A 16715-nucleotide genomic window follows, 5' to 3' on the forward strand; every position below is an offset into this window, starting at 1 on the left:
GGCGCTGATATGATGCTGAAAAAATTGAAACAAAATCTCCCAAATGGTGTCATGAAAGTTGTGAGAAACTTAGATTCTTCATTGAGAGGTAGTTGCCAAAAACCACTATTTGCATCTAGCTTCGTGAAGGTTGACCTCTTTTCCAGTTTTGCCAAGCTCTCATCCACATTGTATGAACTTCACATTCAATGCTTTGTTCAGCTGGATAAGATCTATCCAAATTCCGATGGATACGTTGGATTTTGGCACTGGGAAAATCCCCTGCACCAGCTTGTTGGTTCTGTCACAGGTGAAATATACTTCAACATTTAGTCAATTTCCTTCTTTATCTTTGGCAAGAGTGGATGAGGAACTTTTCTAGGTGTAAACAGACAAACTGGTTTCTTTTCAGGGTATAGGGTGATATTGTCTTCAGCTTTCCTAGTCCTGTGAAAAGCTGTAGAAATTCAGCTCTGACGTTTTCAGGCTGATTTTCTCAGTTTTCCAGTTCCTCTGCTCTACAAATCAGTTGTAAGTCGGTTCAAGCTTTCCTGCATAAGAGTGAATAGCTCTGGTTCAGGACCACAAATAAGGCTGCAGTCATTTTCCCTCTCTACATTGAAGGGTTGCATTCAGTCATCCTATGACTTTGAGTTCTATACCACCTGGCCCATGTACCTTTATGCATTATGACTGAAGACCATAGTTCAGCATCAGAAAGAACCTAAACTGCTGCACGTGTGTCTAACTTAAAGTCTGTTTTGTTTCCCTCTAGTAGGATATCAGCACTCCAGCAACTTCTGCTTGGTTCCTGGATTTCCTCAACAAAAGGCATCTCATTATTACTGATATCTTCTATTTCATGGATCTTTCACCTTTCAAATGCTTCTCTTTTTACTTATTCTGTACAAGCTTCTTGCTGTGACACACAGCCTGAATATGACCCTTCTTTCTGCAAAAATGGCGTTCAGTCTCTTTGGCGGGACAATTTTTGTGCCTGTGTTTTTTCTCACCTCACCAATTACAGTTAGCTGGGGTGGTTGATGGACCACCCACCTTGCTGCCTCCCCTACTTTTGGATGGCCACCTCTTTGCTTTTAAATTTAACATACTCCACTGAGTCAGTCCTTTTTGGGATATAATTCTCCCTGTCACCCCAAAACACCGATCGATTTTGCTTTGTGATGCCAGCTTGTCTGCTCAGTTGAAATGCCTTTGTGAAGGTTAAATCATCTCAACTACAAATGGTCAGATAATGCTTCATCCATAACTCCGACAACAATTCTGTCTCCGATCCTTTCATCTTTTAACCTGCCATATTCACAGTTCTCTGCACGTCTATACAGGCTGTTGATAAATGCATCAATACTTACCCCTTGTCCTTGGATGTACTTGTTAAATTTAGCCTGCTCAACAATGGTACTCTTTCGCAGATTGAACTAGACATCGAGTGCTTTTATTTCTTTGTTGTACATAGCTTTTTCTTCGTTGATCCCTTGCCTGACTAGGATATTGTCTGCACAGCTATCCATCACATATAATAGCATGCTGACCTGATGCAGTACAAATTCTGGCAAATCTTCAGTACCAATTCAGGCACACTTCTGCCTGGTTGAGACCTGCAACATGCTCAAAGCTTTCTGGTAAGGGCAGGGATTTTTCCATCCTTGTTCTTTCTCTCGCTGCTATCATATAATATTCTTAGCCTCATTTTGCTAATACAGAATAGTTAGAGTCTGCTGAGGTAAGGAAAACATAAAATTTATTAAAACATCTCTAACAGTGACTACATTCTAACCACAATGTTGTATAAGAGAGAGCAAGATCATGGTACATGCATCACTTCCTGATGTTGTATACCATGTCTCAATAGCACATCACACAGCTTGAATAACATCTTATACCACAGAGGTGGATACAGCAGGATTAACAGCTGCCCAATTAGATCAATGGTGACCTGATAAGGGCTCTGGGGAGTTCTGTGCTTTTTGGACCTGATGCTGAGAGTTAACAGAGGAGGGATGGGAATTTGGGCATCAGCAACCCCTAAAGAACTCTTCACAAAAGATTATTTAGAATTTTAAAGGGGTGTGCTCACTAAAAAGGCATTGACCACCTGTTTTTCTTCCCTCCCACCTCCCCACCCCACCAGGGCCACTGGGAGAGTCATTGTTGGCAGGCTGGACCAAACTGGACACCTGCACCTAGCAGAGTTACAATAGGGGCCACAACTTGCTTCATCCTCTGATGCATGCTTGGTATGCTCCGGCTATTTTGGACACACAACATTTCAACCAATTTTCTATCCATGGTTAGTATTTTTTCTCCATTTTTAACAGGGGAAATGAAACTGAAAGAAGAACACGACATTTGCTTCCGTCTTGTTATGACTGACTCCCATGTGAGGTTCCCCCAATTTGTTATGACCCTGGATGAGGTACCCCAAATTGTTGTGCTCCCAGGTGAGGAAGGATGAACTGGCTCCTCTTTATTCAACCCCCTCCGTTGGTCGCAATAAGGCTAATTTAAAAAGGATCCCTGCCCTTGTGGATACCTTTTCCCAGTCCAGATGTATTTATATTTTGAAAGGAGCCAAGTTAATCAGGCTTTTTTGAGTCAAAGAAAGAGTGACTTTATTAGTTACTAAAATGCAAGAAAAAAATAATAAAAACGCAACACACATACACACAGATTAGAAATGAGAAGTGAGTTCGGAAATAAAGGTTAAAAACAAGATATACAAATCAGTCTTTGGCTTGTCCGTGAGAACTAGATGGCGAAACGTTGTGGCTGTTAAGCTGTGATTCCAGTAGAGCTGACTTTGGCAGTTGAGCAGTGGGTTTGGAGATTCTTGGTTCTGCAGGGTAGCTGGAAGGAGTTGTCCTGTTTCCTTTTTGACTGTAGTTTTGCTGACTTGTGACCAGCAATCAGAGAGGGAGGATTTTTTTTTTACTCCAAACACAGGGATGCCTAATTGATGTTCTGTAGCTGTGACCTTCACAGCACACCCAAGCCTGGGACACCAAAATTAGCACACAGAGACTAGGGTTGGAGGGAAAAAACAAAAACATCTTTTGCCCAGAAATTGCTTTCTTTCATCTCACATCATGTCCACAGTCTGGGATATAACTCACAGGAAATGGTTTCTGTTGAGATGGTAATCCACCTTGATTACCTCTGCAATCACAAGAAATTACAGTTCAATTTTTTCATTGCATGTTTTCCTTTGAAGTGTCTCTCTCTGAAATCAGCTTTGACACCTTTTTAGGTGTGACATTCTGTTCCCTTGACTAACTGGTGATGTGTAATCCACATAGGAATTTTCCAGCAAGTGGCTATTTTACAGTCTCAGCCAGATTTTGCTTCTATGTCCTTTTTTTTAAAAAAAAACACATCTTACTTAAAAGTTCAATATGTCCATAATTTGTAACTCCACACATTCACCTGTCATGTGCAAAATGAAACAGCTTAATGACTTGCATCAAGCTTTATCTCACTAAAGTGCTTTCAGTCAGTCTACAGCCTGAAATTGGAGAATTATATGTGAGACCACCTGCATAAGATACACCATCTAGTTCCAATCACAAAGGGACCCTGTTGTTGCTCTCTGTTATAATACAGAATTGTACAATTTTGAATGTAACGTATTTGGATCAGGTACCAGAGTAGCCAGCAGCACCACACACAAGAGAATATCTAAGGCAGACCTACAACTTACAAGTGATTTGGTCCATTTCTTCATATCGCAGTGTTACCAGGCAACCTGGCTTGAGTTCACTTGGTTCATGCCAAACCCTCGCACAGATTGGCAAATCTTTCCATTCCCATGGTAAGTGGGCACACAATAAACCACAATTTATAATGGAAGTCTCCACAAATGCATTATCTTTAAATATTTTAAAGCATTGGGCTTGATTACTTAATGACATTCTGTGATCTGCAGTTTTGATAATGTCTGTTATTTTGCATGTGTTGCAATATGTCGTAACCCACTTGTCTGCTTGCACAGCAAGATGGCACATAATACAAGGAAACCAACACAACTGGAGTTCAACTGACAGGTTATCAGTCGTTGGAGGAGCCCAAACTAAAAATCTTCCTTGTAAAGTCATCAAAAGTGTAAAAGTTAGCCAAGCATCCTGTCTAAGCTAATTGGACAATACCAGCCAGTTCTTTATTACACACAAACCACGTATACTGTTAATATCTTGTGGACACAGCATTATAATGTTAGGCGTTTTACCATCCTTGTAGGCCTGGAATATTTCTTATCCATTCACAGGATATGGGAATCACTAGCAAGGTCACTATTTACAGCCCTTAACTGAATGGCTTGTAAGGTAGTGGGTCTGGAGTCGCATATAAGAGCAGATCAAGTAAGGGCAGCACATTTCTATCCCTAAAGGGCATTAGTCAACCAAATGGGCTTTTATAACAATCCCACTGATTACATGGTCACCTGCAAAACTGCAGATCACAGAATGTCATTAAATAACCAAGCCCAATGCTTTAAAATGTGAAACAATTTTAAGATAATGCATTTCATTTACTAACAGCATTTAAATTCTCCAGCTACTGTGGTGGGTTTTGAACCCTTGCCATTAGATCATTAACCCAGGCTTTGGGATTACTAGTCCAGTTATATAACCACTGTGCTACTGTTCCCTAGACTGCACTGTTAAAGGGCTAGGGTAAGCATCCTGCATCCCTCTCACCTAGCTTTGCAAGTATAGACACTGGTACACACATTCTGGAGGATGCAATTGGTAAGCATGATAAGGTAACCACAATACACAAGTGGGCAAAAACAACTGGTGATTGGACACGGCTGCCATCAATGACCCCTGTTCTTTGTAAAATGGTGCAGAGTGCTGTTATATCATGCTACTGTTTGCACTTTATTGAGAAAGGAGAGAAAAGTGCTAGCTATGCTAATCACCTGATCAACATGCGGATTAACCTAGAAAAGGGTGGAGGCAGAAGAATTGAGAATATTATCGACTGTAACTTTGACTGACAATGTCGTATCTCTCATTCAGGTTGGCTGGAGATGTCCTTTCAACAGGTAACAAAACTCTGCATATCAGTCCCCAGATATCTGGAGCTTGGAAAAGCAATTGCCCTCAGTCATTGGCAGACAGATGTGTCAAGGTCTGCAGGTCCAGTTGGCGGCATAAAGGCAGATGCATAGGCCGGAACTTTCCAGCCACCCCTCCCCCTCTCCCCACCATGGCGGGGCTGGTGAGCCATTGAAATCTCCGTTTACATCGGCGGGACCGGAAGATCCTGCCGGCGTGAAGGGCTTGAAAATTCCGTCCATAGTTTTTAGTCAATCATGGGTTTTTATTCAATCACGGGTTGCAAGCACTGCCAGCAAGACCAGCATTTATTGCCCATCCCTAATTTCCTTTGAGAAGGTGTTGGAGACCTGCCTTCTTGAACCGCTGTAGTCCACCTTGTGTAAGTACACCCACAGTGCTGTTAGGGAGGGGGGTTCCAGGATTTTGAACCATCAACGATGAAGCAATGGGTTGTGTGAAGCTTGGAGGGGAACTTGCAGGTGAATCTTATTTAATCCTTTGGTGTTCCCATGCATCTGCTGCTCTTGTCCTTCTAGGTGATGCAGGTTGTGAGTTTGGGAGGTGCTACGGTAGGAGCCTTGGCAAGTTGCTGCAGTGCATCTTGCATGTGGCACACACAGCAGACACATTGGAGGGTGGGAGTGAATGTTTAAGATGGCGCCTTAATCAAGCGGGCTGCTTTTAAGTGCAGCTGTTTCAGCGATGTTATTTTAGAATCGGTGTTGCTCTCATTTGAAGGAGTTTTGTTAATGTCTGAGCACAACAATCTAAGCTGATATTCTAGTACTGAAGGAGTGCTGTACAGCCAGAGGCACCATCTTTTGGATGAGATGTTAAATCAAGACCCTGTTTGCCATCTGAAGTAGACAAAAGACCATATGGCATCATTTCGATGCGCGGGGGAGTTGTGTTGTGTGGCCTGGCCAATACTTATCCCTTAATCAACATCACAAAAACAGATTATCTGGTTGTTAGCACATTGTTGTTTGTGGGAGCTTACTGTGTGCAAATTAGCTGCTGTGTTTCCAACATTACAATAGCAATAATGCTTAATTGTAAAGTACTTCATTGTTAAGTATCTCATTGTAAGGTGCTTTGGTCATAAGAGGTGCCTTTTCCTTTTGCTCTGTGCTGTCAGCCTTGTATTAATGGTGGCCTTGGACAAGTTCATGACTTGAACCATCAGAGCCTTTACCCAGGAAATAAAATCTGGGAATCAGCACAGATCAGGTAACCTTTACCCACTAAACCTGCAGAGACAGGCTTGATTTTCAAGGATAACTTCTATTTGTGAGCCCTTGCTTTGTACAATGCTTTGGTGCTTTGTGAAGTTGTTGACCCAGTGAAACTTTGCACCTGTGGCTGACAATTGGTTAACTAGACATTGTATCATTTTACTGCAACATTAAGGTACTGAGCGTACCGACTAACCATTTTTCTTCCACCTGATACAAGGCACCTGGAGTAAGGGGAGGCTACTATGTTTACAACCAGGACATGTCTCTTCAAAAGCAAAATACTGTGAATGCGGAAATAAAACAAAAAAATTCTGGAAAAACTCAGCAGGTCAGGCAGCATCTGTGGAGAGGGACAGAGTTAACATTTCAGGTCAAGATGACATTTCATCAGGAATGGCCTTTCATCACCAAGCATTCCACCTTATGTCCCAAGTTTTCATTGAGATATCTCCACTGCTTTCCTTCCTGAGCCTTTGCATCTCACCCTTGGTGATTTCAACCTCTATCTCATCGCACCTCACCCTCTTTCTTCAGAGTTGACTGATTTCCTGTCCTCCTTTTAACCTTTCACTCCATACAAACTGCCCTGCCCACATTCACTGTCATCCTCTCAACCTTGACCTTCACGTGACTACTATACTCTCACCGTCTCAGTGAAAGAAAAGGCCATTTTCAGTCACTTCCTTGTAGACCTCTCCACTCACATTCCCTTTCTCTTCTTCCAACTCTGCTTCCTTCTGCATTTTGCCTGGAATAAACTAGGTCACTTACAACAGTATTTTCACATTCTCAATTGCCTAGCCTTGGGCTATCCATTTGCCATGATATTTCTGCAGCTACTGATCTGCTTGTTCACACCCTCACATCCATCTTTGATGCTCTTGTTCCTGGTTAACTCTCCCATCCTGGTTATTCTACCTGGTAAAGCCTGGTAAAATGTGTTATTACCTCCCAAATGTCCATGTTTCCCACAACACATATTTGAATCACTTAAACCAAGTTTCCACCCCACCAGTGACATCCTAGGTGCACCATCCTTCCGCATTGTTCTTGACATGAGCCTTTGAGACAGTCAACTGCATTATCCTCCTCCAAAGTCTTTCCTCCATTGTTCATTGATTGAGACAGCCCTCACCCAGTTCCATCTTTACCTACCAAGTTATGCCCAGGGAATCTCATAAGAACACAAGAAATAGGAGGAGTAGGCCATTCAGCCCCTTGAGCCTGCTCCATGTCACGCCTAGGCAGGTGTGCCTGCAAATGTATGAAAAATGAACACTTTAATTTGTTTATAAACAACATGGAGAACGGATGATCTGTGTAGTAGCAAGGTGGAGTCAAGGGGATCAGGTGACATCCTTCCTTGTTGAAAATAAACATGACACTGCCCAAGGCTGGAAGTAGCCTGCCTGTCTGGCCTTTTGGAACATTTCTTCGAGAAGACATTAAAAATGCAACATGTCTCACTTGTAGATTTAACAGCTACTATTATCTGAATACCTACAGAACTGATGAAAATGGCCACACAGACTTAGTGGCTGCAGAATGAAAATCCACAGAATGGGTGTGAAGAAAATCCACTCCATCACAGGGAGATATCACAGAAAGATAAGGCTGAAGCATTCGCAATATTCTTCAGCCAGAAGTGCCAAGTAGATGATCCATCTCGGCCTCCTGCTGAGGTCCACAGCATCACAGATGTCAGTCTTCAGCCAATTCAAATCACTCCACATGATATCAAGAAATGGCTGAAGGCATTTTATACTGCAAAGACTATGGGCCCTGACAACAATCCAGCAATAGTACTGAAGACTTGTGCTCCAAACTTGACGTGCCTAGCCAAGCTGTTCCAGTATAGCTACAACACTGGCATCTACCCGGCTATGTGGAAAATTGCCCAGGTATGTCTTGTATACAAAAAGCAGGACAAATCCAACACGGCCAAATAACACCCCATCAGTCTACTCTCCATCATCAGTAAAATAATGGAAGAGGTCATCAACAGTGCTATCAAGCAGCACTTGCTTAGCAATAACCTGCTCACTGATGCCCGGTTTGGGTGCCGCCAGAGCCACTCAGCTCCTGACCTCATTACAGCCTTGGTTCAAACATGGACAAAAGAGCTGAACTCTCGAGGTGAGGTGAAAGTGACTGCCCTTGACATCAAGGCAGCATTTGACCAAGTGTAGTATCAAGAAGCCCTAGCAAAACTGGAGTCAATGGGAATCGGGGGAAAACTCTCCGTTGGTTGGAGTCATACCTAGCACAAAGGAAGATGGTTGTGGTTGTTAGATGTCAGTCATCTCAGCTCCAGGACATCACTGCAGGAGTTCCTCAGAGTAGTGTCCTCGGCCCAACCATCTTCAGCTACTTCATCAATGACCTTACTTCCATCATAAGGTCAGAAGTGGGGATGTTCGCTGATGATTGCACCACTTGTGACTCCTCAGATACTGAAGCAGTCCATGTCCAAATGCAGCAAGACCTGGACAATATCCAGGCTTGGGCTGACAAGTGGCAAGTAACATTCACGCCACACAAGTGTCAGGTAATGACCATCTCCAACATGACAGAATCCAACCATCACCCCTTGATGTTCAGTCGCATTACCATCATTGAATCCCCCAATATCAATATCCTGAGGTTTACCATTGACCAGAAACTGAAGTGGACTAGCCATACAAATACTGTGGCTACAACAGCAGGCCAGAGGCTAGGAATCCTGCAATGAGTAACTCACCTCCTGACTCCCCAAAGCCTGTCCACCATCTACAAGGCATAAGTCAAAGATGTGATGGAATACTCCCCACCTGCCTGGATGAGTGCAGCTCCTACAACACTGAAGAAGCTGAACACCATCCAGGACAAGGCAGTCTGTTTGATTGGCACCACATCCACAAACATCACTCCCTCCACCACCGACGCACAGTAGCAGCAGACTGTACCATCTACAAGATCCACTGCAGGAATTCACCAAGGCACCTTGGACAACACCTTCAAAACCCACGACCACTACCACCTAGAAGGACAAGGGCAGCAGAGATATGGGAATACCACCACCTGGAACTTGCCCTCCAAGTCACTCACCATCTTGACTTGGAAATATATCGCCATTCCTTCACTGTTGCTGGGTCAAAATCCTGGAACTCCCTTCCCAACAGCACTGTGGGTGTACCTACACCTGATGGACTGCAGTGATTCAAGAAGGCAGCTCACCACCACCTTCTCAAGGGCAACTAGAGATAGGCAATAAATGCTGGCCCAGCCAGCAAAGCCCACATCCCATGAATGAATAAAAAAAGATGCAAAGACTGAGATTCAAATCCCATTGTGTGTTAATGCTATTATCAGTGGCCATTTGTGTGGACAGTGGAAATAACAATACCATGGTCACCTGACATAAACCAGCTTGTGATAAGAAACATGTATTAACGAACAGCTTGAAAGCAGCATCAGAATGTCAGCCAGCAAAGAAGACAAAGAGACCACAGAGGTAAGAGATCCTGCCCAGCAAAGGAGATGACCCTACCTGGAGTCCACCAACAGGCAAAGAAGTGGGGCTATCCTTTTACTTACAGATTTGCAGAACCATTCCAGGTCTTTGCTACAGGGACTCGACTACACCTCAATTAGAGCAAAGCCAGAAACCTACTGCTATGAGTAGTAAGCCATTATAAATTCATCACCAGAAACTCCAACCTCCATTTCTTCAGTGAACAAAAGGAAATCATCAGGCCTGCAACATTTCCAGCTTCCATTTTGAAAGATAAGGATAATAGTGGCTTTTTGGATTCTTTACAAACCTAGATGCATGCTACCTCTTTTGTAATCATCTTTTCTTGTGTGGAGTGGATCAGTGTATGCTGTTGTGATTGCATTCAGGTGTTATGAAATAAATACTTATTCTTTCTTTTTTAAAACTTACAAGAAAACCTGCCTTGTGTCTGATCTTGAGAGTCACAGCACTCAAGAGGTTAAAACACTCCTTCTTTAAAACACATATTGTTGCGGTTAGTCAAGAGGTGGGAAAAAGAGAAACCATTCTACCAACTCTCTCCCCTGTCCACCATTCAATAGGATCATGGCTGATATCCTGCAATGGCTTCTCTTACCTTCCCACATTGTTACCTCTAGTGTGCCCAAAGATCCATCCTTAACCTCCTCCTATTTCTCATCAACATGCTGCCCCTTGTAACATCATCTCAACATTAGATTTCACCTGTACACTGATGATATCCAGCTTTACCTCATCACCCCCTCTCTCAAACCTTCCACTGCCTATAATTTTTCATGCTGCTTGTCCAACATGTTGGATGAGCAGAAAGTTTCGCCAATTAATTAATGGGAAGACTTAAGCCATCGTCTTTGAACTTGCCACAAATTCTGTTCCCTACCCACAACTTCATCCCTCTCCCTGGCAACTGTCTAAGGTTGAACCCGTCAATTCACAACTTTAGCATCCTGTTCGAACTTGGGCTCAGCTTACAACGCCATATGTACTTCATCACCAACTACCACCTCTGTAATATCACCCATCTCCACCTCTGCCTCAGTTCATCTGCTGTTAAAACCCTCATCCAAGCTTTTGTTACTTCCACAATTGACTATTCCACTGCACTCAGCCAATTTGCCATCTGCCACCTTGTAAACTTGAGCTCTCCAAAGCTTAGCTATTCATTTCCTAACTCCTCCCTATGCTCACTGGCCTATACTGACTCCTCATCCAGGAAAACCTCAAATTTAAAATTGTCATTTTTGTGTTCAAATCCCTTCATAGCCTCACCCATCTCTATCTCCATAACGTACTTTGATTGTGAAATATTTAAAATGCATCAAAATAGACCCATCATAAACTTTATTATCACACAATCCCAGCCAGGGGACTATGCAGTTTACACACAAGCTGTGTTACTACTTGACTTCCCTTGAAATTCTTTGGAAAAATTCCTTCGCATGTGTCCTCTTTTCCACCTATTCCAAATCTGCTGAGTTCAAATCAGCAATTCACCACAGAAAAGGCACAAGTTGTGCATGATCTTCTCCTACAATAAAGAATGCAATGTGTCAACAATATCTTTGTGAACTGTTCAAAGAATTTGACTGACATTCAAATAGTTTGTAACGTGGTGTGCGGAAGTAAGAGTTTCAATAATAGCGAGAGTAGGAAGTGCATAAGGTGAATTGGAGGAGGTGGAAGTGAAGTGTGTTGGGATGAAGCATTAAGGGAAGCAGAGGAGGAGAGTGTTGTAAATATTGGGGTTGCAAGGTGGTGGAAATGTAAGCAAAATGTAAAAGAGCAACCTTAACAATTTATGTGAAACCATTGAACCTTTTTCAATATTGCTGCCATATCCTGGAAGCTAAAAGTTCATCTCATGTATTAACCTCCTCAATGAGCTCTTCCCATTTGCAGGTGGACGTGTTGTCTGGAGAACTTTCTGCCCCAAAGGTGGAGCACGATCTTCCTTCTCCTGTCCGCTGCTTGGGCCAGGGTCTAGAATGCAGTATAGGAGAACCTGAGGTCTAAATGTAGCAGAATTCCTTCCCATCTGCACCCAAAGTACACCTTCCCTTTAAGATGTGCTGGATCCTTTTAAGTGTCATCAGTGAAGCTTGCCCTTCCCGAACAAGCACAAAGCCAATGAATGGCACAAGTTCATCTAACTACCCAATGGAAAAAAACAGTGAAAATTGGAAAATAAGAGTACTGGTCCAAACTGGCGCTCCATTTTAGGGTATACAAGACCAGTTCAGACCAGTACTCTTACTTCCCAATTTTTACTATATTTTCCCATTGGGACGTCATGCCAATTGTTGATCTCATCAATCATGGAAAGTCAATAAAAAATACGTTTTATATATGTAGTGTCAATTTTAAGCACAACCCCAATGTTTCATATAACATTTGGATAGATTTCCTCAGGGAGACTGAAAACTTGCTTTAATCTAAACCCAACAGTGATAATCATAAACTGCTGATCCCCACCCTCACCAACCAGGAACAGCAGAAGTAAATCCCAGCAGAGGGTGCTGCAACAGGTGAGTACAGACCGCAACCTGTTCTGACCTCTGTTTCTCAGTCAAATCCAGTCAATTAGCTTAACTGTGGGGGGGTTGTCACTTTTTAGTCCAAAACAGGAAAGGGTTGTACAGTTTTTTTGATGGTTTTGACATAAAATTCATTTGAGTTGTTACTAATAGAAAAAGAGGAACAGAATAACTCCAGTGAACCACACATCTGAATTCCCATCGCTACAAAAATAAAATACAAACCAGCCACTTTTTCATCATAGGATTTGTGCATCTAACATCTGAGTTCTTTGAGTTGCTGAGATAGTATAACAGTGTCATGTATGCTGCAAGGTCATTAAGACTTAGCTGCCATTTAGGCTTGTTTTTTTGCTGAACCTAAAACTGCAGGTGGGTGGGGTTTGGGACAGCAGCCAGGGCTTTTGTAGCTGACGTATTTATTGGCTGCATGTGATTCTCAATCCCCCAGTGTGACTGGGTGGTAACTTATCTTGTATCTACTTGAGTAGTTTTAGCTCAGAGATAGGATTTTATAGAATTTAAAGTATTCACTGGGGAGTCCATCAGGCCTCAGTGCTTTATTGCAACCCATTCATTGCTGCTTGGCCAATATGGACTGAGATTAGGAGAAATTTCTTCACTCAAAGGTTTGTGAATCTTTGGAATTCTCTACACCAGAGGGTTACAGATGCTCCATCGTTGAATACAGTTAAGGTTGGGAGAGAGATTTTTGGATTCTCAGGGAATCAACGGACATGGGGAGTGGGCGGGAAAGTGGAGTTGAAACCCTAAGTCCTTCTGTATCTAGCATACACTTCAGGTATTCAAACAAAATCCTTTGCCCCTTAATTGCTGGTGCTTAAAACTCCACTCCCCATCAGTGTTCCCTCTAAGCTGCATGTGTGCGAGGCCATGCAGCAACCAGGAGTGGCCCACGCAGGGGACAAGCAGATTCCATACAAGTAACATTCCCTTTAAGATGTTTGCATGCATGACCAAATGTCAGTCTGAAAGGACTGTAAAGTGCTTCAAGCTGACTGCACAGGGCAAACAGAAGTTAGAGGGAACATTGCCTGCAACTCCTGAAGAAGGACAGCCAGTGATTCATTTGGACTGAGAAGTCTTTATGGAACACATTTTGAAAATAAACCAGGTCTGGGATTTTCCACACAATTACAGTCTTCAGTATAAACTGGAATTATTGGTCTAGCAGGTGGGAAATGCAGTGGAGAGCATTCCACTGACTCATCACCTCCACTTCCACTTTGGGGATTTCCACCAGAAGTGATGACAGATATACTTGCCCAATTTGAACAAAAAATCAATGCCAGGAATACGACATCTATTTTAATTATTAGCCTTGTAACTATTAGCCTTGACGGAAACATGGCTGAGTGGTGATAACACTTTCCCCCTTAATGAAGCCTCTGCACTTCCACCACTTACCCCATCAAGACCTGGTGTAGCACTATTCACAAGATCATACCTTGACCTGACTCCCTACTTCTCTGGCACTTTCTCCTCCTTTGAGCATCTCACCATGTCCCACCCCTCCCACATCTCATTCAATATCTTTGTTCTCCACCGTCCATCCAAGTACAATAAATTCTCCTCACTGAGATATCTTTACTGCTTTCCTCCCTCAGCCTCTGCACCAAATGACTTCTCATCCTCAGTGGTTTCAACTTCCATCTCAACTCATCATGCTGTCTCTCCTCTGGGTTCAGCGTCCTGTTCTTCCTAAATTTCTTCCTCCAACCTCTATTCAGGGCCAGCCCCTTGATCTTGCCATCTCTGGTAGTCTTGCTAGTCCCATCGTATCAATCAGAGGTAAGACCATCTCTGATCAATCCCTTCTGTCACTCTCCATCCACATCTCCTTCTACACTTCAACCCTAAGTCCTTCTGTATCTATAGCTGGAAAATAACTACCCCCAGATTCACTTAAACCGCACTTTCAAAATCCCTAGTTTTTGGCCCTCCATTCACCACAACATTTCTGCAACTACTGATTTCCTCAACCGCACCCCCTCCTCTGCCTTTGATGACCTTGTCCCAATAAAAACATTACTCTCACCATGGCCATTCCCCCGGTTCAGCCCTCATTTCCACTCCTTCAAGTCCGAGGGACACAGACCTGAACAAATATGGCAGACAACGGTTTTAGCCATTCACTGCCAGGCCTTACTAGATCATATAAGCACTATCAGGCCCTGCTCTCATCTGCTAAAATGACTCACTATTCAATGCAAAGATTTAACACCTGGCTCCTTTCCTCTACTGCTTCTTAAACCCCTCTCTCCTGTCGCCTCCACCCTCACCACCGACAATAAATGCAAGGACTCCTTGAACTTCGTTGTCACTAACATCAGCAAAATCCAAACAATTTCCTCTGTACTGCCCCTCTCTACTACTTGCCCACCAGTCCAAACTTCTTCTTAGGGTTCCCCCTTGCCCTAACCCCGCACTCGCATTGTTCTCTAGTTTTTTTCCTTTCTCCTCACATGCCCTTTCCGAGCTCAACTTGTGTGCAGGAAGTGCCACCAGCTGCAGCTACTTGAGCTCCGAGTTTTGGAGCTGAGCGGCAGCTGGAGGCACTGAGGTGCATCCAAGAGGCTGAGAGTTTCGTGGATAGTATGTTTTTAGATGTGGTCATCTCACAGCTTCCAGAAATGCAGACAGAGAGGGAATAGGTGTCCATCAGAAGAAAGGTGTCAGGCAGGTAGTCAGGAAATCCCCAGGGTGCATCTCGCTTGAGAACCGTTTCTCTGTGCTGGAAAATGGTGAGAGTGACGGTTCCTCTGGGAAGTGCAGCCACACTCACGGCACTGTGGGTGGCTCAGCTGCATAGGTGGGGAGGAAAAAGAGGGGAAGGGCAATAGTGGTAGGAGACTCAATAGTAAGGGGAACAGACAGGCATTTCTGCGGCCGTAGACATGACTCTAGGATGGTATGTTGGCTCCCTGGTGCCAGGGTCAAGGATGTCATTGAATGGCTGCAGGGCTTTCTAAAGGGGGAGGACAAACAGACAGAGATTGTGGTACATATTGGGGCCAACGACATAAGTAGAAAGAGAGATGAGGTCCTGCCAGCAGGATTTAGGGAGCTAGGAAACAGATTAAAAAACAGGACCTCAAAAGTAGTAGTCTCTGGATTACTTCTGGTGCCACGCGCTAGTGAGTATAGAAATAGGAGGTTAGTCCAAATGAATGTGTGGCTGGAGAGATGGTGCTAGAGGGAGGGCTTTAGATTTCTGGGACATTGGGACTGTTTCTGGGGGCAGTGGGACCTGTACAGGGCAGACAGGTTGCACCTGAACCGGAATGGGACCAACATCCTTGCAGGGAGGTTTGCTAGTGCTGTTGGGGAGGGTTTAAACTAGCTTGGCAGAGGGGTGGGATCCTGAAAGGAGGTTCAGCAGGGGAAGATGCACAGCCAAAATAAGAAGAGAGAGCAAGTGAGTCTGGAAGGCATAGAAATTATAGGCCAGTTAAGGCAGAAGGGACCTTGGCAAGGTTGGATGGTATTTATTTTAATGCAAGGAGTCTGACGAATAAGGCAGATGAGTTGAGGGCACAAATTAACACATGGAAGTATGATGTCATTGCTGTCATAGAGACATGTCTGAGAGAGGGACAGGATTGGCAGCTCAACATTCCAGGATATAGGGTCTTCAGGCAAGACAGGGAAGGAGGTAAAAGAGGAGGGGGTATCGCAATATTGATCAAAGAATCAATTACAGCAGTAAGGAGGGATGATGTCTTAGAAGTCTCCTCAAATGAAGCCATATGGGTAGAACTTAAAAACAAAAAAGGGGCAATCACATTGCTGGGAGTGTACTATAGGCCCCCAAACTGTCAGAGAGAAATAGAAGAGCAGGTATGTATGCAAATTTCAGAGAAGTGTAAAAATAATAGGGTAGAAATAGTGGGGGATTTCAACTTCCCCAACATTAACTGGGTTAGTCATAGTGTGATAGGTTTAGAGAGAGCGGAATCCTTAAAATGCATCCAGAAGAGCTTTTTAAGCCAGTATGTAGAAGGACATACAAGAGAGGGGGTGGTCCTAGACTTAATTTTAGGGAATGAAGCCGGGCAAGTGGTAGAGGTATCAGTGGGGGAGCATTTTGCAGATAGTGATCATAACTCTGTTAGATTCAAGGTTGTTATGGAAAAGGACAAGTATGGGCCAGAAATCAGAGTTCTAAATTGGAGGAAGGCCGATTTTAATAAGGTCAGATATGATTTGGCCAGCGTGGACTGGGAGCAGGTACTTTTAGGTAAATCTCCGTCAGAGCAGTGGGACTCATTCAAGAAGAAAATAGGGAGAGTACAGGGCCAATATATTCCAGTAAAGACAAAGGGTGGGACCAACAAATCCAGAGAGC

The 16715-nt window shown here is 43.6% G+C and overlaps 1 long non-coding RNA gene across 1 annotated transcript in view; it reads right to left on the reverse strand.

Annotated features, from left to right (window-relative positions):
- Positions 1-2196: 2196 nt before the first annotated feature.
- LOC121275307 overlaps positions 2197-16715 on the reverse strand; it is a 70059-nt gene continuing 55540 nt past the window's right edge. Inside the window, exon 3 of the long non-coding RNA XR_005942381.1 lies at positions 2197-3156. This is a non-coding gene — a long non-coding RNA (uncharacterized LOC121275307). The remainder of the gene's footprint in view (positions 3157-16715) is intronic.

The sequence above is a fragment of the Carcharodon carcharias genome, chromosome 2 (genome assembly GCF_017639515.1).
Source record: "Carcharodon carcharias isolate sCarCar2 chromosome 2, sCarCar2.pri, whole genome shotgun sequence".
Taxonomy (NCBI): Eukaryota; Metazoa; Chordata; class Chondrichthyes; order Lamniformes; family Lamnidae; genus Carcharodon; species Carcharodon carcharias.